The following is a 25,562-nucleotide window of genomic DNA, read 5'->3' on the forward strand; positions in this document are numbered from 1 at the left end:
CATTTCACAGTTTTTGTGTGAATTTAAAATCTGGAAACCCCTCCCCAAATCCCCACATTTAAACTCTGTACATTAAGAAGGAAAAACAAACCGCAACACTACATTCTTCCACATTCTAAACCAAAGCTGTCTATAGGAATTCCCATTAGCAATCAGATCAAGGACAAACAAAAAGCTCTGACTACCCTGCTAATGTTCATGTATTTGCATGCAGAGATGAACCTTTGTACAGGAAGTCCTCGGGTTAAGGACAATATCCATTTTTCAGGCTGTCCTTGAATCAAATTTGTATGCAAGTCAAAACACATACACATGGTTCTTATTAAATGTCAGTCAAATGTTTGCCTCAGTCTAGTATTTATTTTACTTTTCTTTGCATATAAAACCCTTTAGAAACCCTTCCAAACAAAAAATCCTAAATATTATACTGTATACTGTAGCTTATGCTTCCTTACTTTCTAACAAAGCTGGTTTACAACATCTGGTTATTAAATACAGTGTTTATGAGGACTTTTTCACACATACACACACTACATATCTCTTAACTGTACAGATTTTCACAGAAGGTCCAGATTTTTACCTCATATTTTTGATCCATTTTTCATAAAACTGTGGTTGTTTAGCAAAAGTGGTGGCAAATCACTGAAGTTAGAAAATAATGACAGTCATCTGAGTTTCAGAATTCATACCCTTCAGAAAATTCATGCTAATGCAAAACCTGTTACTCTATCAACTTTCTAAGTTTGTAAGAGCAGTATTTATTAAAATTGCCCCTATTTTTGGGCATTTGCCCCACTTTTATTTACGGTTTTGTTCAGAATGAATTCATGCTCTTACACCTTTTAAGGTATGACTCACACACCACACTCACTCTTAACCCTACTTTACCTATTCCATAACTAACCCACTCCTCTTATGCAACCACCCACCACTTAACTGCTGCCAAGGGATCACTCCCTCGCTCTCATTCTGCACTGTCTCTCTCATACACACAGTCTCTTCCTCATTCATACCTGCAATCACACACACATCACACACACACCACACACCACACACCACACACCACACACCACACACCACACACCACACATCACACATCACACATCACACATCACACATCACACATCACACATCACACACACACACACACACACACACACACACACACACACACACACACACACACACTTCCTCATTCATACCTGCATTCACTCACACACACATCACTCTCACTCTCCCGATGTCTCACACACAAACAGATTTGGGTACAAATACAAGTTACTGATATTGGTATTAAGATACAAGTCACACAGCCAGCTCCAAACATGAATAATGAGGAAATCCAGCCTTATGATTTTAAGTACATCATGTCAATAAGGGGAATGAGGCCAAAATTTCAGGGGATACTTTAGGATCACCTATTTATGACTGGTACATCAAGCAATGGCAGATGGTTATAGCGCTGAATGAAAAAAATATGGTTTTAACACATGGTAAATCAGTGCCTAAGAAGAAGATTGTTGCTTCAATACAAAAAAGGCAAAGGAAGAACAGGATAAAAAAACACTGCAAATAGTGGCGGAGAGAAGCATGAGAACAAGCAGGCTAGGGAATAGAACAAAAATTTTCCCAATAACTGTACTGTTTTAAATTGCAAGAACAGATGAGTGCTCACTAAAGGAGAAGGCCTAACAGCCAAAATACCGTAAACAAGTGGTCTTCTCATGAAAATTGATAATTTGGGAAGGAGTACATTTAAAACACAAAACTGCCAAAACACAGAATGTCAAAAGAAAGATCGACCACTACAGGTAGACACTCAAAACACTGAAAAACTTGCCTCACGTTTTATGTCCCCCACACTCGCTGCTAATTATAAATACCAATTCGGAGATACCATTACAGTGGAGAAGGGGAAAGGGGGGGGGGTTCCACTGTACAACGACCTTGTTGAATCACTGTCAGAGTTTTAATGGTTGACCTTTTGCCAGTCATCATTTCTGCTGTTTAGCATTTTAAATGTCTACCATATGGAAAATGCAACAAACTATTTGAGTTACAATCAGGAGACTTTTTAGCCTCACATGGAGATGAGAAGAAATAATTGTTAAAAAAATAAATAAAAAGATTAGCTTGCCAAAAAATTAGTGTGTACATGCAACACAAAACTTGGAAATACACATTCAAAAAGAAAAAAAAAACTATCAAGTATAATAGCATTTCATCATAATGACTATGCTATCCATACCTTGGAAAACAAATGGCCTTACAGGCATACACAAAAATGAAACAGTATTGATCACTGATTTATATTAAGAAATGCAGAGTAAAAATAGCAACGTGCTGCAGGAGACACATTTGGCAAGAATAAAGTATGTGAATTTGACAAAGAAAGGATTTCAGAATGGATGCTCTGCAGAATATCAGGGACAAAGGAAAAGGGGAGCTGTTAAGATAATTGGCAGAGGGGTTCCAAAACTGATAGAAGAAAAGGAAAAACGACAATGGTAGACTTGTGGCAGTAAAGGGCTAATGATAAGGAAGGATTATTATGCTGGCATGTATTTATATTCCACTATATAACTATTTCTGAGCATGCAACAAAAAACTAAGGTAAAACTGCCATTATGTAGCTTAAGAAAATTTGCTGTGAAATAATCAGCTTTCATCAGGGAATATTACTTACAGATTGGGAACTGGAACTTGATTTGCAATAGTGAGGCTATTATCAGAGCAATCAAGGGAAAATGCAACAAAAAAGATACAATTCTGAAGAAATTTATGAAGATATTTGGCATGGAAAAAGTGAATTCAGTAGTAGGAACTCTAACAGAATTTACATACTATTCTGCAAGGTACAATAACTGAGCTATACTAGATACAAATTATTTTTCACAGGAACATGTGAATTTAATTGAAAGCTAAGACATACATCCAATAGCTACTTCTGAGCAAGCAACAAAAAACTAAGATAAAAATCTAGGGTAATGAAGTAGAAATGACACACTGACTTTTCCACCTACCTGTTAAAAAGAGAAATTTAGGAATGGGTAGTGGAAATTATTTCAGAGCTGATAAGGAAGACATAAATTTCTTCAGAAGTTATAACTAGTAAGTGGGGTAAAATGAAAATTAAGTTTAAAAATAAGGAAGAGATAAGACAGAGAGAGACATGGTTAGTAAGTAACAGGAATTACTTAGAGGGGCTGACAAAAGTTAAAGTACTGTAGATTAAGGGGAATCTCACAAAACAAGAGGCCTTGCACATGCAGAGTACTAAAGGGGGGAAGAGCATGTAGATAATATGCATGAGTTTAGAAAGACTGCTGCTAAACAACTATGTGTTAGATAACTGCAAAACACAAAAACTTTTAGCACAATGACTTGGGCAACAAAAAGTAGAAAGGGTTGTCACTAAACTTATGGAACCTATGGGAGCCTATAACAAAAATAAGAAAACAGAGATCCTGTAGACATATTAGAGACACTTCAGAAATTTTTAAATTTGTGAGAAAAATTTCTGAGATAAAAATAGTGATGTATAATCATATTCAGGAAAGTCTCCAGGAACAGATGGCAGTTCTGTGGAAATTTGGAAGAGGGAAGAAAGTGATAAAGATTTGGAAGATTCTGTTTAGCAGTTATTTAAAAGGAGGGAAAGTACCAACATCTTGGAAGAAAGCTGTGGTGGTTGATTACCTAGTTAGTAAAGACGCATCAGACCCAGCTTCATATACACCAATTTAGATTTTAAACCAGCTAAAGGAATGGCAAAGGTGTTGCAAAAACTGATACACAAGGAACAATATGATTTTTTTTTTGAGTGGAGGCAAACATTTGACAGCATTAATAGAACAACGATGATCAGGATGGAAGTAGAATGTAAGGAAATGTCACTGATATTACTGGGTTTTGATGCAGGGGAAAGCATTCGACAGAGTAAACTGGGACTTTATGAGTAGGGCAATGGAAGTATTTGCATTCCCTGATGAAACAGAAAGGTTACTTATGAAGGATCGAAAGCAAAAATTCAAGTGGGAGGATTACTCTCGGATAAGTTGCGTCTGAACAGAGGAACCAGGAATGGGTGTCTCCTTTTCACTTAGTTATTTGCTTCATATATTTAGAGCGAATGACAAACAAAATAAAGGACTCAAAAATGCAAGAATATAATTGGTATGGTAATCAAGAAAAGTTGGCTTTATTTGCAGAATACATTTTGTACCATTTGTACCTGATAAATCAAGAAAATGACATCTCAGTGTTGTGGCACATTTTGAGAAAATGTCAAGTCTTTTTCAGGATATAAAATTAGTGAAAATGAAACAAAGGCTATTGCCACAGATTATGTACCCAAAAAGGAACTTGTTCAGAAAAACCCATATTTATAGGAAAATGACAAAATGTAGTGTTTAGAAGCATGGATTATATAGGGTTCTGCTATGGCAGCCAGTGTTATTTGGAAAGAGACTAATCAAAATATAAAATAAAAATGAGAAACTGGAAGGTTTTGTTTAATGATGCAAGTAGTACGATAACAAGCAGTGAAAATGTTTTAGTCCCATTCATTTTATATAAAGGGTAGGCATATTTCTATCAAACACAGAAGAAGTTGTGGACAAAAGTGTTGAAGGAATTTACCAAGGAGGGGAAGAGGACAAGGGTTAATTGGGAATAAGTTGATCCTTCCCATAGGACCAGGTGGCTCAGGATTTTTTTAAAGCTACACAGTTAAGGCTTGTATACATTACACAAGACGTTTATAATTCAAAATGGGGAAAGATGATGATGCAGGGGGCAGTTCAAGAAGAGCGATATTTTGGAAGCAGATCCTAAAGAACAGTAACAACTATACAGACTATTATCATGCAGTATTATTTTGAGTATCATGTAATAAGAACATTTATAAAAGAACTTGAGCAAGATGGGAGTGTATAAATATTTTGGAACTGATGAAGGATCAACACTAAAACGAACAAATGCAGATAAAACTTGGTAAGGAATATTTTGGTAAACTAATTCTGAAAACAGTGTTGACATCTAGGAGCAAAATTCAAGCTATAAACCAATTTGCTCTTTCTGTCCTAACTTACAGTTTTGGAGGGACTGACTGGCCCCAAAAGGTGTTGGATAATTAGACAGGAAAACAAGAAGGATGCGTCATGTTCATCAAATGATTTATAAAAATCAGTGCATACCAAGATTATACATTCTCCATTCCAAAGGATGTATGGGCCTCCTTGATATGGATTATATGTATAGATCTTTATTTGTGAGACAGCATACATATCTGCTTGCCTCACAAGACCCAAACATAGTGAAAGTTTTGGAACATAAGGGGAATAAATCTAAGATGACATCCTTCTACATCTAGCAGAAGCATATCAGCGTCAAGTGGGAATGGAAATCAAACTATAAGTAAATAGAAATCAGGCAGCAACTGAATGTGCCAAAAAAACAAAAGAAAGAATATAAGGTGAAGGATCAGATGAGAAGGCAAGAAACATGGAAAATGCATAAATATAGTTGCAAGTATAGAAAACTCCTGTAAGAACCTCATGTTTTTCAGGATCAAATGCAGGAATGGTTAAGAAGAGACTAATTCAAACCAAAATATGAAAAGTTAATACTGACGGCCCAAGACAGTGACCTACATAAACATTGGTTTACAAAGTCCATTGAACATGTTGGAGAAAGAGATAAATGTAGGTTTTGTAAAACAGAATTGGAAACAGTTGCACACCTCGTTGTTGGTTGTGACATACTAATGGCAGAAGGACTTTATACTGAAAGGCATAATGTGGTAAGACTGTTGCACTGGGGATTCTGCAAACATTATAATACTGAAGTAGCTGAAAAACACCGGTAACATGAGCCACAAAGCATCATGGAAAATGATGAAGTCTACATCACATGGGATCACCCATTACCAACAGTTCCACAGCTAGATGCGAGAAAACCAGATATAGTGGTCCATGAAAAGAAGACAAAGGTAGCATTGATGAAATTGCTACACCCAGTGACAATAGTGTCTTGCGTACAGGGAGAGAGAGACAGAGAAAGTCATAAAATATCAGGATTTGCAGGCAGAAACAAGAGCAATGTGGAACAAAGATACCCAGACAATTCCAAGAGTAGTTGGAGCAACAGGTCTCATAAACCTTAGAGCATTATGATTAGAGATCAGACATGAACTACATATGCCTTACCAGTTTTGACTTCAAATCCAAAAGATATATAATCGCATGTCAATTCTTGTGTCCTATATACAAATGAACCGTGTGTTAAAAAAAAAAGTCATAAAAAAATTAAAACATTGTTAAGAATAAGATCTGCTGTCCATGTTATAATCAGTAAAATAGGACTTTTAAGCATTACACCTCCTCTTTTGCACAGAATACCAGTTCCATCCTATTTTCTTTAAAAACAGCTGAAAATATCAACTCATAATGCATTCTAGTGTATTTACATTTAAAATATAAACAATTTTTTTCTCTTATTGTCACTATTTATTTCATTCTCATTAACACAAATAAAACATGCCATCATTTATGTAAGATGTAATAAATGTAGCTGTTAACACAGTTGAACAATGTGTAATTATATTTCAAAAATATTCTCTTCTTATCTTTGTTAGGCTTATAAGAGAAGTCAACTAAAAAAATAAAATAAAAAAAAAAAAACAAATTATAAAGGATTAAAGACAAACTATGTATCTAACACTGAACACACCCATTTCTTCATGGTTTCTAAAGTTTCTAGTCAAGTTTAGAACACTAAACTGACAAACCCACTTCTACAAGAAAGTACGTATGTATCAAATTAGTGGAGCTTCCAGAAATTTTGCAACATGGCAAATGTATTCACTCCAAAAATCTAAAGTTTGAACTTATTACACACTTATATATATATATATATATATATATATATATATATTACACACACACACACACACACACACACACACACACACACACACACAAGTTTATAAGTTAATAACCAGTATTAAAATCTAGAATTTGTTTTAAACTTAAAGTTTAAAATAAATGTAGTGGGTTATTAAGATTTTATCTACTTCAAATCCAAACAAGATAATCAGATTTATAAATAAAATCCAAAATACGAAAAAATACTGTTCAACGTTCAAAGAGGAACCAAACAGGAAAAACTTGCTGAATACCTTGGGTTTTATTAAATCCACCACCAGACAAGCAAAAGTCAAGACGTAAAAACAGCATACACGCCAAAATCAGTATTAACGCTATTCCACCACTGCGTTTTCGTTTCACCATATGCACTTCATCAGATAGAAAGCATCAAATTACAGAGTTCTTTTATATCTTAGTTAATTAAAATCAATCAATCCAATTAGAATCAATTTATGACTTTTTGAACCATTTTAAAGTGAAATTAGTACTAGTAAAATATGGTAAATCTTGAATTAATTATAAATACATCCTTTTAAAATTTTAAAATATAAATGAATCAAATAAATTACGTTTATATTAACTTAATGTTATCATAAATACTATGTTAAAATGCATTTTATTATTAAAAAATCCTTAAAAATTATAATGACCAAGACATTAAAATCAAATAAACATTGCCATCCAGTGGTCATTTATAAATATTGCACCACATTCTATTTAATATTATAACATATTATACTAAAAGAGCATCCAAAAGACCTTGGGCAAAAATTTTTTCATATCAATTTATAAAACATTTCAAACCATATATTGGAAATATTATTCTTTGGACAGGAGATGAGACTACATTACAGTCCTTTCTAGAGTATATACAAAACACTAGTAATTTTTAAAATTCACATATCAAGTCTCTACAGATGTTTTACAATATCTAGATTTAGAAATTTATAAACAAAGTGATAGATTAGAGTCTAAAATTTATAGGAAACCTACCCATTGTAACTCTTTCCTGCATTTTGACAGTTCACACCCCCACCATGTCAAAAGAAACATTGTTAAAGGACAGTTTGTAAGGGGATGCAGGATGACTAGTGAGGAAGAAGCATTCCTTTCAGAATGTGAATTATTGGAGAAAATGTTTAGGAATAGGGGTTACCCTGATGAATTCATACAGAGCATTAGAAATGAGGTAACCATAGGTAGGAAGAACAGATTTTTGCCCATTATTAGAGGGGGCAACATCAAAAATAAAATTGATAATCAGATGGTTAACAATAACAGTAAGGAGAACTTTGAGTTGGCCCTTACACTTGAATACAATAGTATGAACAATAGAATTAGAGACATCTTTAACAAGGAGTGGTACAGATTTAATGAACTAATGGACCTTGACAAAGAGAATCTTTGTTCAGTTAAAACTGTTTATAAAAATTCCAAAAACATTAGGAATATTTTAGAAAACAAAAGAAATATAAACCACCTTGACAAAAGAAGAAAGGGAACGTACAAATGTGGTAGATGTTCCCAATGTACAGCCATCTCTAATAGTAACATTATATACATTAATAGTAGAAACAGGACAATAATTAATGAGAAATACTATTATAACTGTGATTCCATGGGACTGGTGTATTTTGCTTCCTGTAAACAGTGCCAATCTTTCTATGTGGGAAAAACAGAAAGGAAACTGAAAAGGAGGATTTTTGAACACCTTAATGATATAAAGAACTGCAAAGAAAGTAATGCCCTTTATAAACATAGCCTAATATGCAAAGATGCTAGTTTTATATTTTCGGTAATTGAACATACCGAAAAAGACATTAGAGGAGGGCCATGGGAAGAAAGATTAGAGTACAGGGAGCTTTGGTGGCAAGTGACCTTAGAAGCATATAATGCACCAGGTCTCAATGAATACACTAGTATTCTGCCTCTTTTAAAGCTGCGGGCAGCTAAACTATAATGAAGTAGAATTACTTATTAATGTCAACATTTATTATATTCTTTCCTTATCTCAAATGTTCTATCTTTCCAATATATGGTTTGAAATGTTTTATAAATTGATATGAAAATTTTTTGCCCAAGGTCTTTTGGATGCTCTTTTAGTATAACATGTTATAATATTAAATAGAATGTGGTGCAATATTTATAAATGACCACTGGATGGCAATGTTTTTTTCATTTGATTTTAATGTCTTGGTCATTAAAATTATTAAGGAATTTTTTAATAATAAAATGCATTTTAATTTAGTATTTATGATAACATTAAGTCAATATAAACGTAATTTATTTGATTCATTTATATTTTAAAATTTTAAAAGGATGTATTTATAATTAATTTAAGATTTACCATATTTTACTAGCACTAATTTCACTTTAAAATGGTTCAAAAAGTCATAAATTGATTCTAATTGGATTGATTGATTTTAATTAACTAAGATATAAAAGAACTCTGTAATTTGATGCTTTCTATCTGATGAAGTGCATATGGTGAAACGAAAATGCAGTGGTGGTACAGATTTATAAATACTTACTTTATATTGCTTCATTAAAATTATATTTGATAATATAAGCATTTTAATTCAAAATATTAAAGTATTGCAATAGCATAACCCCAACAGCTTTTTCACTTTCTTGAAAAATATTAACAATTTCTTGCACAGTAACCTTTTTAAAACACCTTTACTGAATTATCACTTAGGCAAACATACATTAACAGAAAAGAAAACAAACAACATTAACATTTTTCCATTTAATACATTACAAATATTTTCTTTATAATTATACAACAAAAATTACATCAATTCGGAAATTCCTGTCTTTCCTTACACACCTCATTCCTCCTTCTGAGCATTATTTTTCATGTTTTTTCTTACAATTCAATTTCAATTTATTTATACGTAATTTGCTCATTTTCTAAAGATTCTTCTTCCAGTATTTTTATTTATTTTATAATACTCAATATTTCAAACAGAATTTATTTCGACTTTGATTTCCATTTTCTAGCAATTTTTTTTTTGGCAATCAACATAACTGAACTTGAGGAGACCTTACTACATCTAAGCAATTCAGATCTGTGTCCCAGCTCAAAAACAATCATATCCTTAGTTACAGCCATTTGCTCACCTAATATTTCTTACAAAGTACTCTGTAGGGAATTTTTAAAATCTGCCAACTCATCACCCTTCAAAAACACATTCTCAGGCACCTTTTTCTTCCCCATCACACCTCCCATATCTGCTACTTACCCAAATAAAAATTCTTTGAAGCCTGCTTGGGGCATAAAATTCACCTATGCAAAACACTTTCAAGCAAAGATCCTAAACCTTCTGAATTTTGTGGAATACATGGGAACCATACATATGTCCTCCCATTGCTTTCTTGGAAATTGCTTTTCCAGTCTCTCTTCCCAATCTTTTCTAACCTCTTCAGATTGATTCTTATAGTTACCATGCAATATTTTATATGTCCTGTTAATTTTCTCTTTTTAAAAGCAGCTTCTGCTCTAGCTTCAACTAAACACTACAAAAGAACAGGTCTTTTAAAATTCCCCTATCCCTTTCTCTTTGCCTACACTCAGATACCAATCACCAGAACTGTCAGTTGGCATAACTGTGAAGGTCTTTGCCACACATACACAAGGTTCGATGCTATCCTCTGGCCAATGTCTGTTTGGAGCTTGCATGTTTTCTCAGTGTCTCTGTAGGGTTCCTCCCACCTCTAAGATAAGAACACTCAGCATGTTTTTCAAATTCATTAAAAAAAACAATGAAGCTTTGGCAGCAGCACAGACTCCACATGGTGCCCTATTTGTGAAGAAGTGTATAGACCAATCCCTTTAGGTATCTACTGTAGTGTGCAGTACCCACAAAATTGGAGAACACAGATCACAGACTGTGCCCCATGGCAGGGCTAGCCACTAAGTGTGAAAATATGTCTCTAGGTTACTTCGTCGTGACAACTTATGTCACCAAATGGGAGGGTATTTGCCAGTGATAAGTGGGTTGAGCACCTGGTCTACTCTGACCTATGCCAGGGACCCATGCTAATAGTGGTAGAGGTTTATGGGCCCTTATTGGCCAGTGTGTGCATGCCATAAAACCCAGAAGCCCTGGGTCAATAAGCTATTGGCTCGCCTGTATCCAGTTGCCCAACTTGCGCACCTGGGATAGCTCTGTTGAGTGAAAGCCGGACATAAAACCAATCGACCTGCTAAACACTGACTTATTGCTACACTCGATGTAGGTTCACTGATGGGATACAGCTTGGAAGTGGATGACAGGATATCCAGCCTCCTCCTTACCATCATATGTATCCAGAAGACGATATGGAAGGTCAGTGCAGCAAAGCTACTTGGCTTGGGTTCCACAGTCTACTACTTGGGAAGAGGACAGGCTAGAAATGGTGGAGCAATAGCAGTGAAGGACAGCCTTCAGAAAGCAATGAAGGATGTTATCAGAATGAGTCACAGACTCATGGCAGACCCCACCCTAATGACAGGGCCGTATTCATAATGTTTGCTTATGCCCCACACCAGGGTTGTTACAGCAAGTAAAAGAATTTTTTTTTTTTTTTTTTATTTATTTTACATTTGTTGACCAGGATAGTCCGACTGGATATATGTCCATTTTCAGCAGAGGCCCAAGAAGAAAAGCTCCAAGATGATAATACACATTGAACATTTAGTAAATGCCAGTTTCAAGCAGATTACATTCATAAGCAATACTTAAATATCTGGAATGCAATGCATTAAGACAGCAGTTGCAGGACCCACTAGATAAAGCAGAACAAATTAGTATTGATAATGGCCAACTTGAATGCACATATACGGACAGAAAAAACAGGATACGAGGACTGCCTAACCACATGGGTGGAGGCAACAGGAATAAAGGAGAGGCCATTCTAGACTTCTGCCTGGCAAATGGCTTGATAGTAGCCAACACATGGCTTAGAAAGAGACAGTCACAGAATCATTTACAAGAGTGGTCAACACGCAACTTGGGTAGATTTCCTCCTATTAAGGAAAGGGCACGGAGGTAGAAATCAGCAATTGCAAAGTCAACCCCAGTGAAACAGTTGGCCCAGAGCATAAAGTACTGGTTGCCACAATCAGCTGCAATCAAATAGTCAGAGGAGGCTCAAAGGTCAACAGAGACCAGGCTGAAGACCTGGAAGTTGACTGAAGAGAAAGCACAACAGTGCATGGAGTTACTCAGAGCTCTAGCACATCAAAGAGGAAGTCGAAACGGGTGGAGTTGAAGAATAACAGCACCTCAAATAACGTCTGTGAGGACTACAGAACAGACATGTGGCTGAGACAGGTAATGAGATAAGGCACACAAGGAAAGCTGTTGGTGGAATGCAGAAGTCCAGGAAGTCGGCAAAAAAAAAAGGCGAAGTGCAGAAAAAAAAAAAGTGGGAGATAGAGAAAACAGACCAGGCTAAGAAGGAAAACTGAGTGGCTAAGACAGCAGTTGCAATAGCTAAGGACAAGGCATCTACCAGCTTCTGGAAAGTTCAGTACACGGCACAAAGAAATCGTATCTGGTTGCAAGGCAAAGACAGAAAGATAAAGAAGACAGTCAGGCACCCTTCATAAGAGATGCCATCAACAACCTGCTCACCAGTCCAGAGGACATCAAAGACAGACAGAAGGACTACTTCCAGCAGCTTCTGAATGAAGAAAACCACACAGACGCTGTACTGTATGAGATACAGGCTACAATGACAGAAGGAGGAACCCACCATACAAGAGGTAAGAACAGCACTAAGGAAAATGAAGTCAGGGAAAGTAGCAGGCTCAGATGAGGTCACAGCAGATATGATACAGATGCTGGGTACTCAAAGCAGTGTGGAGAGAGACATAACCCAGATGACTGGAGAAAAAGCATACTAGGGCCAGTGTTCAAAAACAAAGGGAACATTTACAACTGTGGGTAGTACAGAGGTAACAAATTCCTGTCACACTACATGAAAGTTATGGAGAGGGCAAATGATAAATGAATAAGCAGTGCAGTAGAAAGTAAGATGGGAGATTAGCAGTTTGGATTCTGATCAGGATGATGCACAACTAACTGTCTGCAGTCAGACAAATAGTTGTGAAGAAACTAGAGATTAGGAGACAGATTGGACATTCCTAGACATGGAGAAAGCATATGACGAGGGCAGGCTATATACAAGGACATGATGACTCAAGTAAGAGCAGTGTTGGGTTTCACAGAGGGGTTCCCAGTGCGAGTGGTTGTACACTAGGGTTCAGCTCTGAGACCACTGTTGTTCATACTGGTGATGGACTGCATCAGCAAACAGGTAGGAGGAGCAGAAGATCAACAAAAGTTGATAACACAGTTGTGATGGCAGCAAATGATGGAGTTCAGGAAAAGGAGAGAACTGAGACAGAAGGGAAAAGAATGGAGTATATTAACAGCTTCAATAATCTGGGGGGGGGGTGGCTGAGAAAAAGGGAAGTGTGAAAGAGGAGGTCAAAGCTAGAAGCAGAGGGGCTGTAGCCAACTGGGACAGAGTGTCAAATGTAGTATGTGACATGAATGTCAAAGCAGCTGAAAAGTAAGATGTACAAAACAGTGGTGCAACCAGTACTACTGTATGGTACAGAAACATTGGCAGTAATGGCAGAGCAGTTGAGGAACTTAGAGATAATGGAGATGAAGTGCCTGAGAGGAGTGTTAGGATGCACACTGTGGGACAGATGAAGAGAGGACATAGGAGCAGAAGCCGAAGTAGGCCCAACTGCAGAAAAGGTCAAAGAACACACTATGGTGGTTCAGGCACATGTAGAGAAAAGAAGAAGACAAGCTAGTGAAGATGATTTAAGACCGATAGGAAGATGACAAGAGGAAACAAGGTGTCCAGCAAAGAGGTAGATAGCCTGTGTGAGAGAAGACTTGCAACAATCATGCACGAGTACCAAAGAAGGCTTGAGAGTGGCACTGAATATAGAGAGATAGCAACAGATGAAACGATACCCCGAACACATGTAGAAAATGGTAAAAAGGGGCAGAACGGGATTTTACAAGCCCTGCTAATTATCACTTTATTAACACAGCGGGTGTTTCATTTAAGATTCCCCTGTCCCTTCGCCTTATATTCCGATATCAATCCCCAGTATGGAAGGCAGTCTCTTGCTACAGTTCAAATGGCTTCTTGGCCTAATTCCACTCCATTACATTTCCCACTCTAGTTAATTTCTCCTGATACATTAGTTCCTTTGCCAGCTTCTTCAGTAAATTCCACCATCTTCTTGCTTATTTTCTACATTGCTACTTCCTGTCAACTCCATTTTAAAAAATATCATTTCTAAATTATCATGTTGGCTTGGTTCTTAGAATACCTCCTGCTAATTTATGAATACAACATTCGGTTTGGTTGTTATTATTCCTCTCAAGGATCTGCATTCAAAATCCCAGTCTCTCTTCTTGCTTCATCATAACCTCCTTTTCCATTTTGAATTAAAACCTTCTCCTTGTATTATGTAAAAAAGCCATAGGTATGCAGCTCTAAAATATCCTTTCAAATTAGGTGATCTTAAACCACCTTGCTCAAGTGAAAGGATTAGCTTATCCCTCTTAACTCTTTCTCTCTTTCCCTCCCAGATAAATTCCTTCAACTCTTCATTAATTATTCTCCACAACTTCTCCAGCTGATAAAAATATGCCTGCCCAATATAAAAAATTAAAGGGACTAAACATTTTCACTGCTTGTATCATACCATCCACATCCATAAACAAGAACTTCCAGTTTCTCATTTTTTTTAAAAAACAAGAAACATCTTTATGGCATACGTGATTTAATAAACTATCAAACATTTATATAAATGAAAACATACCACATTGACATAATTATAGTTGCAAACATTATACATCACTGAAAGAATTGATGAGACTGTACTATACTGGAATTAACTGGAAACAACTGAACTGAGACTGGAACAAAAGTCTGTTAATTACCCAAACTCATGCTGAACAGGTGCCAGTCTCTCCTTTAGGGGCCAAGTCTTGTGTACTTTTCAGAATATATTCTCCAAACACTGTAGTTTACTTAATAAGGCTTTATTAGATGTTTACAATATCCAAATATTGTTGATCAGCACTGTTGATGAAGACAGTAACAGTCTGTAGAAATGCTAGGATTCTGGTTAGTAAGAACAGGGCTATTAAATATATCCAAAAGTTTCTGCACGTATATTCTGATTTTCCTGAATAATAAACTGAAAACAGTCTTTATTTTGACTTGTCTTCTGTACTTAGGTTCAAGTGTCTGCATTGTAGCATCCTTTCTAAACTACTGGATATTTTTTTTCTGAATGTCAGGCCAAACTAACTGACTTCCCTAACTGTATCTGAAGTATATTTTAATAATACCAAAACCCTGTAATGCTTTACACACCTCCTTAGCCTTGGTTTCCAAGCCTGGTCTTGCTTGTGCCTCTATCTAGCATTCCACTGCTACGTACATTTTTTCCCTTGAGAAAGGAACATTGTGTAACTGGCAAGATTGTATCTTTCCCATGAGAAAGAAACAGAAAAATAACACTCTGTAGCTTTCCCTTGGGAACCATTATCTCTCATGCTTGACCAGCAAGGTTATTCTTTCCTTCTGCTCAACTGTCTTTTCTAAAATGTATGCATAAATAAAACAATTCTGATACTACATTTCTAGGCCTACTTTACCTTTTAGTCTGCCTAATAACTACTTTAAAATGGAAGTCCCTACTCTAACAGTTGTCCCCGAGGTCCCTGACGAAAGTCTACAGGGACCTACTTTTGTAGTCAACTTACATCTGTATTGCTATCTACTGTATACAGCTTTGTGCTACCTGCCTCAATCTGAAAAAAAAAATTTATTTGGTAAATAAACTTGCAATTTTAATTTTGACCACTAGGTGTCACTTGATCATTTATGACCTGTTTGGATTGAAGTCTCTTAACTTTATGATTGAATTATAACTAAGCAATTGTTTTTCTTTCTCTGGTGAATAAACCTGCAATTTTAGTTTTGACCACTAGGCTTGAAGTCTGTTACCGTTATAATTTAATTTTCATATTACCTAGATTCATAGTGTTTAGAGTCTTTAAGTCTAAGTTCTGAGGTATGAGTGATATATCCAAAACCTGTACATTATATTAAAAATGTGTCTTAATTCTGTGTTTTTTAAAGCTGATTGGAAAATGCCATATACATCCTTAACCTGTCTTTGTAAATCTTCATTTAAGTTAGAGTATGAACTGTTAACCCTGTCTATTTTTCTTTCCTATCTCTGTATGCAGTAATGGTAAAATTATACTGTCTATTGTCTATGTTTTTTACCTTATGAACTGGTGCCTTACCAGTGTACCATGATGCATCTCTCTTATAGCAAATAAAACATTTCCCTGTTGTTTATAGATTTAAATCTTTAAATGTTGTACTGTTTAATCCATTTTCTTTTTTACTGTATAGCCTGTCAAGCACATTGGCTATTTTCTGAAGACTAACTGAAATCAGCACTAAAGGGATAACTTTATAATTGGTCTTGAAACATAACTACCATATATTGTATTAAGTCATGTCTATAAATTCTCATCTAGATTTGCTAATAACACTACTTACATTTTTTAACTTTTGTGTGCTGTAATACAAGCTCCTTCTAAATTTGTGTCGGAAATATTTTATGAATATTTATGAGCTATAACAATTTACTAAAACCTATGCTTTCTGTATTTCAGGTCTATATTTTTGCATTTCCTGTTACTGCCCTTTTAATTTTCTGACTAATGTACAATAATTATGTAAAGTGCACTGTAATCTGTAAATTAATTAACAAATTAAGCTTGCCCTGTTATGCCTTGAGTATACTGAATAACTAATATTAACTATTCTTTAAATAACTTATCTTAATAAGCCTCTAATAAATAATTCTGTCACCTGAATAATGTGAAGGATGATGTAGTAGAAATGCATGAAGTAATAAGCCTGTTACAAATAATTGTGTCACTTTACCCTTAACTAATGGCTGAATAATGCAATTCTGTTACTTTACCCTTAAAACTAATGAATAATGTGAAGTAACTAAATATTATTCTTATATTCTGAAATTTGACTGAAATGTACTATACTGAGCACATAACCATGTATGAAGGTTATATTCTGAATCCTGACAGAAATTTTATATATATTTATACTGAACATCTAAAATAGCTGTGTATTTTCCAGAAACTAACTAAACTAATACTAAAAGAATATATTTTGTCAGTGTTAAGTGAACACAGATAAAAGCACAACTGAAAACTGATAAAAGTTATTTTCTGAAAAAACAAACTATTACTACCTCTTCCTGTCTGTATTGTCTGAACATAGATAAACTGAAAACTAGTACTATTGTACACTTTCTAAAAACATGAGAACACTGATAGTATTACTTGAACACAGATAAAAAATAAACTGAAATCTGTTTATTGTTATATTCTGGAGACTAAACTATTAATATCTTTTTGTCAGTATTGCCTGAACATAGATAAAAACAAACAAACTAGTTCTGTTATATAACTGAAAGCATACATACTTGCTTTTACTCACACATTTTAATTTTTAAACATTGAAGGAATAACTGAGACACAGTCAACTTCTGCACCACAGCTCTTGCCAAATTTTACTCTGTATTCTCAGTCACTGGGGAGGTAAAGGAAGGCCTGCTTTAATGTCAGTGTCCTTTTTATAGTTAGGCCTTTTAAATCTCTAGCCACCCAGCCTTGCACGAGAGATGGAAAGAAAAGTTCTTGACTGTATTTAGTATCACATTCTTAAAATAGCATTTGCATCTTTAACAATTATAAACTGATAGTATTGTCTGTTGCAATGGCTTTATTTAACCTTTTTTCTGCAAAAAAATAAACATTTGCAGTTTTAACAACTATAAACTCATAGAACCACTTGTTGCCCCGATTTTATTTACATTTTTCTGCATGAAATAAACATTTGCTGCTAATAAACTCTTGTAAGTCTGTAATCAAACTGATAACCTTACAGGAAATTAAAGTAGTAATTTAACACTGTACATTTTTTGCACCTATACAAAATTAATCTTAAATGTTGAACTTCTTACATTTACTATTATGACATTCAGAATTTAACATACTCTTCTGCGAGTGAAACTACCTACCATAGCTATTTCTTTAGCTGATGTCATATAACTTTTTAGGATTACTGAATGCTGCAAGAATTTATCACTACTGTCTACAATTTTCTTGGATAAATAGTAAAAACTGTAAATGCATTAAAATGATCTTTACCATACTGCCTTATGGCATACAGTACTGTCCTTAATTCAGTTTGCTAAAATGGCTGTAATCTGACCTGATGTGCTTGGTAAACTGCAATTTCTGTATGAAATATATACAGTCTTAATCCGATTACATAAATACATTTATTACTAGATTTAAATTGATCCAATTCTGGAAGTTTACTTGTTTATTCTTCATAACATAAGAGATGAACCTATAGCTTTATTGCCACATATTTATGATGTACTGTTTTTATGCATAGAATTTGAACTCGACTGCACTGACACTTTTATAATGTGGCATTGACTTTTACTGTAAACTGACAAAACATAAAAAATTTGTGAAGGCTTTTTTGTCTGTATTAAGATTGTTAATGCATTGAGACACTAACATAAAGCTCTTAATTAATGACTGCTAAACAGAATAATAACAAAAAATTAATTTGCCAAATCTGTAACTGTAAACCCTTTATTCTACAAATTAACTTGATTGTCATTTCTGATATACCTTACACAACATAGATGCATATGGTTACCCTTTTTTTCTAACTGGTCACACCCAATATGTCTTTCGGAGCAATTTAGCTGTGTCAGCTGAACTGGAATTTATTTTATCTTTAAACCATAAATCTGAATGTTCCTGTCATAACAGATTTTTTAAATTTTGTACCTTTGCAAAAATCTTGTTACTGAAGTCTAAAATAGCACACAACTCTAATGACATGTCCATACCTTGTACAGAGTTGATACACTTTGAACTGTTAGCTGCTGTAATCTTTGACCCTTTAAATACTGTGCATTTGTGTCCTCTGAGATGTGTAACTGAAGTTGATTTGTCTGTATTAATCAGTGCATTATTCCATAATTTTTTTTCTGTAAACAATGAAATATTGTCATTTATTTTAACCTTAAACAATGACAGACAAATGCTCGGTTTGGTACTGGACTGCCACACCCTTTATAGATGAGCTGAAAATCCTTTGTTATAGAACTAGCAACAACACGGACTTTGGCTATGGAATGTGTTATTTCTTTACTTTGCTCTGAAACAGTAGTTTGCAATGAAGTCTGTATATTATTTCCCCTTCATGCAATATTTGCACTGGCTTGTACACTGATGTCTTTGTCTGTATTTACTATATTGGTACTTAACTTTGTACGTGGAATTACATGTAAACAAGAACTTATTACATTCTGAACATTTGTATTTGAAACTGTACTACAACGTAACTCTGTATGTTGAATTGTACGTGCTGAAGCATTTACACAAGAATTTGTGTTACTTAAGTATGAAACTGTACTGATAGAAGCTGACTCACTATGCAAATGCTTTGTAGCCTACTTCTGTGATTTAACCCTTTTGCGTTTATAAATATTTAACATTCCTGAACTAATAACCTTTAACTTTAAAAGAACATTTCTGGAACCCAGTTTTTTTAGACTGCTTTACCCATGTTTTAACTTTAAACCAAACATTTATTGATGTTCTAGCTGTAGAAGTATTACTTGACATGTTTATACAACAGGTATGCAACTGACTTTTACCGATGAATTAAAACTTTTCTGAGCTGTTAACTAAAAAGTGCATATAAAAAGTCTTACATAACTTTATGATTCTGGAAAAAATTTGTCTTGTCTGCAGCTTTCTAAATCTTTTTTTTTTCTGTTTGGCTGTGTGACGTCACATTGGAAACTTGAAATTTTGTGGAGATAGCTGATAATTGGCTAGTATGTTCTGATGTTTGTTGCTTTAGTGCTGGTCTGTTGAAGTTCTTTGAAGCTTTTTCTGAAGTAAACACTTATGCTGTGCAATTTGTTTAACAGCTGCAATTACTGTATGTAGAGGTTATCTGCTCTGTCAGTTTTCTGTATCAAGTTTACATCTGGAATATTGATGATGTCTTAATGAAAGATCTGCGCTGTAATGAGAAACTGTAGTGCGATCATTTCTGGCTTATTCTATACGGAGTTCTCAGTCTTAAGTTATGGAAAAAACAGTGGCGTGCTATTAGATGTTCACAATATCCTAATACTGTCTTCATTAACACTGCTGATAAACAATAACAGTCTGTAGAAATGCTAGGATGCTGGTTTGTAATAACAGTGGTGCTAAACATGTCCAAATTTTCAGCATATATACTCATTGTCCTGAATAATGTAAACTGAAACAGTCTTCATTTGACCTGCCTTCTGTACTCAGGCTCGAGTGTCTGTATTGTAGCTTCCTTTCTAAAATGCTGGAAATTTAATCTTTTCTGTATGTCAAGCCAAACTAACTAATTGACCTCCCTAACTGTACCCGAAGTACACTTTAATGATACCAAAACCCTGTAAGGCTCTACACGTCTCCTTAGCCTTGGTTTCTAAGCCTGGTCTTGCATGTGCCTCTCTATCTAGCATTCCAATGCTATGTACATTCTTCCTTTGAAAAAGAAACATTCTGTAGCTGGCAAGATTGTATATTTCCCTTGAAAAAGGAACAAAAAAAGAACAGTCTGTAGCCTTCCCTTGGGAATGGTTTTCTCTCATGCTTGACCAGCAAGGTTATTCTTCCCTTCTGCTTTCTGTCTTTTCTAAAACATATGTAAAGCTGAAACAATTCTGACACTACATTTCTAGGCCTACTTTACCTTTTAGTCTGCCTAATGCCTAACAACTACTTTAAAATGGAAGTTCCTAATCAAACCTAAACTAAAAAGACTATTATAATCTACCCAATCACTGTTAGTCAAACATTACACAGCTCATTCAAACCCTGTCTTCTTTTAAACCACATTTCTCCCCTGTATGTATTGTTCTACAATTCCCATATTTTTCTATGTAATTCACTCCTACCCTTTTCTAAAGATCCCATTTCCAGTTGTTTTCTCTATTACTATACTCTCTGCTTCTAGTACAGTTGGTTTAGACTGATTTCTATTTCCTAGTAATAGCTTTTTTGGCAGTCACCATAATTAGACTCGGCAAGACCTTATTATGTCTAGGCAATTCCGATTCTCTATCATAGCTCAGAAAAATAATTTCCCTAAATACACCAACTTGCTCATCTAGTATCTCTGAAAGATTAGTCTGCAAGGAATCTTTAAAGTCTGCCAAATCATTACACTCCCAGAATATATGTTCCAAAGTACCGCTTTCTTCCCCATCACATCTCCAACATTTGCTGTCTACCTGAGGAATTCTCTGGACTCTGTTTGGGGTATAAAAATAATTACATAAAGATTTCCAAGCAAAAAAACAAAATCTTCCAGATTTTGTTGCATATTTGGGAGACATACATATACCCCCTATTGTTTCTTTCTGAATTGCTTATCCAATCTCTCTTCCCAATCCTTTCTAACCTCTGACTGATTCTTATATTTACCATGCAATATTTTATATGTTCTATTAATTGTTCTTTTTTTTTTTTTTTTTTTTTTTTTTATCAGTAGCTTCTGTTCTAGATTCTACTAAAAATTTTGCCAGTGCTGGTCTTTCATTTAGGACCTCCCCCCAATTCTTTCTTTGCCTATACTCCAATATCAATCCTTGATAGGGAAGATGATCTGTAACCTACAGTCCAAATAAATTATTGGAGTCTTCTCATTCTATTACATATCCATCTCTGGTTATTTGCTCCCAATACCTTGGTTCCTTTGCCAGTTTTCTCCAATAAATTCCAGCCCCCTCTTGCCTACTGTCTAGATCCTTAATTGCAGTCATCCCCCATTGGCAGAATCTCCTTTCTCCATTCCCATGTTGGCTTAGTCCTTAGAATACTTTCTGCTACTTTATGAATATAATATTCTGCATAATTACTGGTATTTTTCTTAAAGGGCTGCATCCAAAATCAGTCTCTCCTTGCTTCTTGAGCTCCCCCCCCCCTATTTCAACATCATCCCTTTTCACTTTGAATTATAGTTTTCTGCTTGTGATATGTATAGGAGCCTTAACTGTGCAGCTCTGAAATACCCCCATCAAAATAAGGTAATCCCAATCTGCCCTGTTCTACTGGAAGAATCAGTTTATCCCACTTAACTCTTGCCATCTTCCTCTCCCAGATAAAGTCCTTCAACTCTTTATTAATTGCTATCCACAACTTCTCCTGCATTTAATAAAAATATGCCTGACCTGTGTAGAAGACTAAAGGGACTAAACATTTTGACTGCTTGCATCTTACTATCCATATAACAAACTTTCCATTTTCTCAATTTTGGTATTATCTTTTTAGTCTCTTCCATATATCTTTAGCTGCCACACAATCATTTTTAATCCATACTCCTAAATACATACTTTTTAAATGTCCACATAAATATGGATATTGCTGAGCCAATGTGTGTGGGTACATAATTTACAGCCATTGCCTTTGTTATAGCTTTATTAATTTTGTATCCTGAAAAGATTTGAAACTGTGCCAAAATGTTTCACAGCACTGTAATGTCTTTACGGTTTTGTCAGGTATAAATCATCTGCAAATGCCAGGGTTTCTTTACTACCATACTAGTTATATCCTTGAATTTCTGAGTCCCTCATTTCCTTTGCCAGTGGTTCTAAACCCTGCTTGGTTCCTCTGCCCAAGCAGAAATTATCACAGAGGAGCACACTCACTTTAATTTTCTCCTCCCATCTCTCATATATCTTCCTAAATCAACATTTTTTTCTGGAAATGCAAAAATGCTTCCATTGCTCTGCTCATAAAGTCCCAGCTTACTCTGTCAAATGCTTTCTCTGCATCAAGACCCATCAACAATGGTATTTTCTTACATTCTGCTTCCTTCTGGTATCAATGTTCTGTTAATGTTATCAAATGTTTGCCTCCAATCCACAAAACAATACTGATCCATATCCATCAATTTTGACATTACTTTTGTCATTCTTTTAGCCATTACAGACATGAACACTTTATAATCATGGTTTAGTAATGAAATGGGCCTGATTAATCTTTACCCTGTTTAGGTACTATAGCTTCCACTGCTTTCTTCCAGGATGTTGGTACTTCTTCTCTTAAAATACTGTTAAACAAAACCTTCCAGATCTTTGTCAGTTTTCTTCCCCTCCTAGCTTCCAAACTTCCAGAGGAACACCATCTATTCTCGGAGACTTTCCTGTAGACTGGTTACACATCTCCTCCTATCCTAACAGTTAGTAACGGAGCCTCATCTACCTGTAACACTGGCATATTTAATTCTTCCATAAACACTTAAATTTGCATCTTTGATCGATTTCCATATTTCTCTGGTTTATACAGACTTTCATAGAATTTCTGAAATATTTCTAATACCTCTACAGATCTCATTACCTTCCTTGTTATAGCTCCCCACACTTGGCGACAGCCCTTTCTACTTTCTTTTGCCAGAGTTCCCAGCTAAATGTTTTTGTGCTCCACTGTTACCAAAACAAAAGTTGCTTAATAGTCTTTCTAAACAAACATGTTTATATTACTGAGGTAATCGCTTATTTTCTCCTTGGCATTCTGCAGTTTATCCTCTTGTTCCATGAAATTCCCCCGTTCTGCAATACTTTTAACATCTGTCAGTCCCTCTAAATAATTCTGGTTGCTTAACTACAGCTTCCTTTATTTTATTTCCACCTTATTTTTAAACTCTACCTTAATTTTATCCCACTCCCTATCTTTATTTTCAGAAGAAATTTCTATCCTCTCCAATAGCTCCTGAACAATCTCCACTACTGGATTACTAAATTCCTCTCTTTTCAACAGATAGGTGGGAAAGCACCTGTGTCTCATTTTTATTTCATTACCCTGTGTTTTTATTTTAGTTATTATTGGCTCATGATCTGAAATAGTTATTGGGTGCATATCAGGACCTTTAATTAAATAGGTTCATAAGTTCATAGGTAGATACTAGGCTATCTACCCTAGGGCATTTATAAGCCTAGCCAGAGTGTATTTGGCTTCCGCCTCCTATTAGATTAGCCTACTGTGCCTCTGTAAAGTAGGTCACAGAAGGTACCCTTTTAAGATTAGTTTACTGTGCCTCTGTCTAGCAGGGACACTGGGGAGATCCCAGGGGTGAATTTGCGATTTCCCATCCACGCGTCCAAATTTCGCTTGAAGAGGGTCAGCGAGGGGCTATGTCTAACATGAATTGGGATTCTATTCCAGAGTGAGGGGAGCCTCTGGGAAGTGAATCTGTCCCTCCAGCATGTCCTATTTATTTTCTGTGCTGAGGTTTAGGTCCCTGGAGCGTGTAGCTCTAAAGGACTTGGATTTTTTTGAGGTGGAGCATGTCCATTAATTCTGGGTTTGACATGGCTTTGTACGTCAGGCATAGATCGCCTCTGAGTAGGCGGTAAGAAACTGAGTAGAGCTGGAGTTTCTTTAGTCGAGCTGCATAGGACATCTGTTCATAGCCCATGATCCTCTTGGGGTCTCTCCAGTTGCTGCAGGTGTCGGGTAAGGTACATCCCAAAAGGGGCATTGTATTCAATTATGGGCCTGATGAGGGACGAGTAGAGGGGCACAATGACCTCTCTTGATCTAGATGCGAACCCTTTCATGATAAGGTGGGCCATATAGAAGGTTTTTCTAACCACTTTGGCAACATGATTATCAAAGGAGAGATTACTATCTACGTTGGTCCCCAAATCTCTAATTACTTCTTCCGTACTTAATGGATTACCACCTATGTGGTAATTTGTGGGCACCTTGTTTTTCCCAAAGGGGATGACTATGCACTTTTTAGCATTTAGCTTGAGGCCGTGGCTCTGGCACCAAGCATCCGTCTCTGTGAGACCCTTTTGGAGGATGCTTGTGTCAGCTGGAGATTCAGTTATGGCCCCCAGTTTGCAGTCATCTGTGAACTTTGTCAGCCATAATCCCTGTGTTAGCCTGAACCTCAGAGAAGTATATACCGAACAAGAGAGGTCCCAGAACTGAGCCCTGTGGGACACCACTTGTAACTGGTTTGGATTCGGACATGACACCTGCGATTCTGACCATGTGGGTTCTATCTCTGAGCCAGTTTGCAACCCATCTTGTGATATAGGGGTTGATATTTAAGCTGGTACGCTTATTTATGATACCCGAGTGGGGTATTGTGTCGAAGGCTTTTGCGAGGTCCAGGTAGGCTGTGTGGACTACCTTGCCCTCATCTATCGCTTTGGTAACTGTTTCAAAGAAATCAACTAGGTTTAAGAGGCAAGATCTGCCCTTAAAGCCAAAATGGGTAGGGTCCAGTGTCTGAAGGCTCCCAATGTCTTTGTTTAGGAGTTCCATGATAATACGCTCCATAGCTTTACAGACCAGACTCGTCAGGCTTATGGGGCGATAGTTTCCGGGGTCCGTTGTGGCACCTCCTTTGTGGGACCACTGTAGCTGTACGCCGTTCGTTGGGTACATATCCTGTAGTAAGGCTAAT

General features: G+C 35.7%; 1 protein-coding gene across 1 annotated transcript in view; it reads right to left on the minus strand.

The window, feature by feature from the left end:
- The window catches only part of LOC122788980 (SEC23 interacting protein), a 1,679,302-nt gene that overhangs the window by 1,593,902 nt on the left and 59,838 nt on the right, over positions 1–25,562 (minus strand). The gene's annotated exons all lie outside the window — the stretch shown is intronic.

The sequence above is a fragment of the Protopterus annectens genome, chromosome 14.part0 (assembly GCF_019279795.1).
Source record: "Protopterus annectens isolate FY-2018-M chromosome 14.part0, PAN1.0, whole genome shotgun sequence".
Classification (NCBI taxonomy): Eukaryota; Metazoa; Chordata; order Ceratodontiformes; family Protopteridae; genus Protopterus; species Protopterus annectens.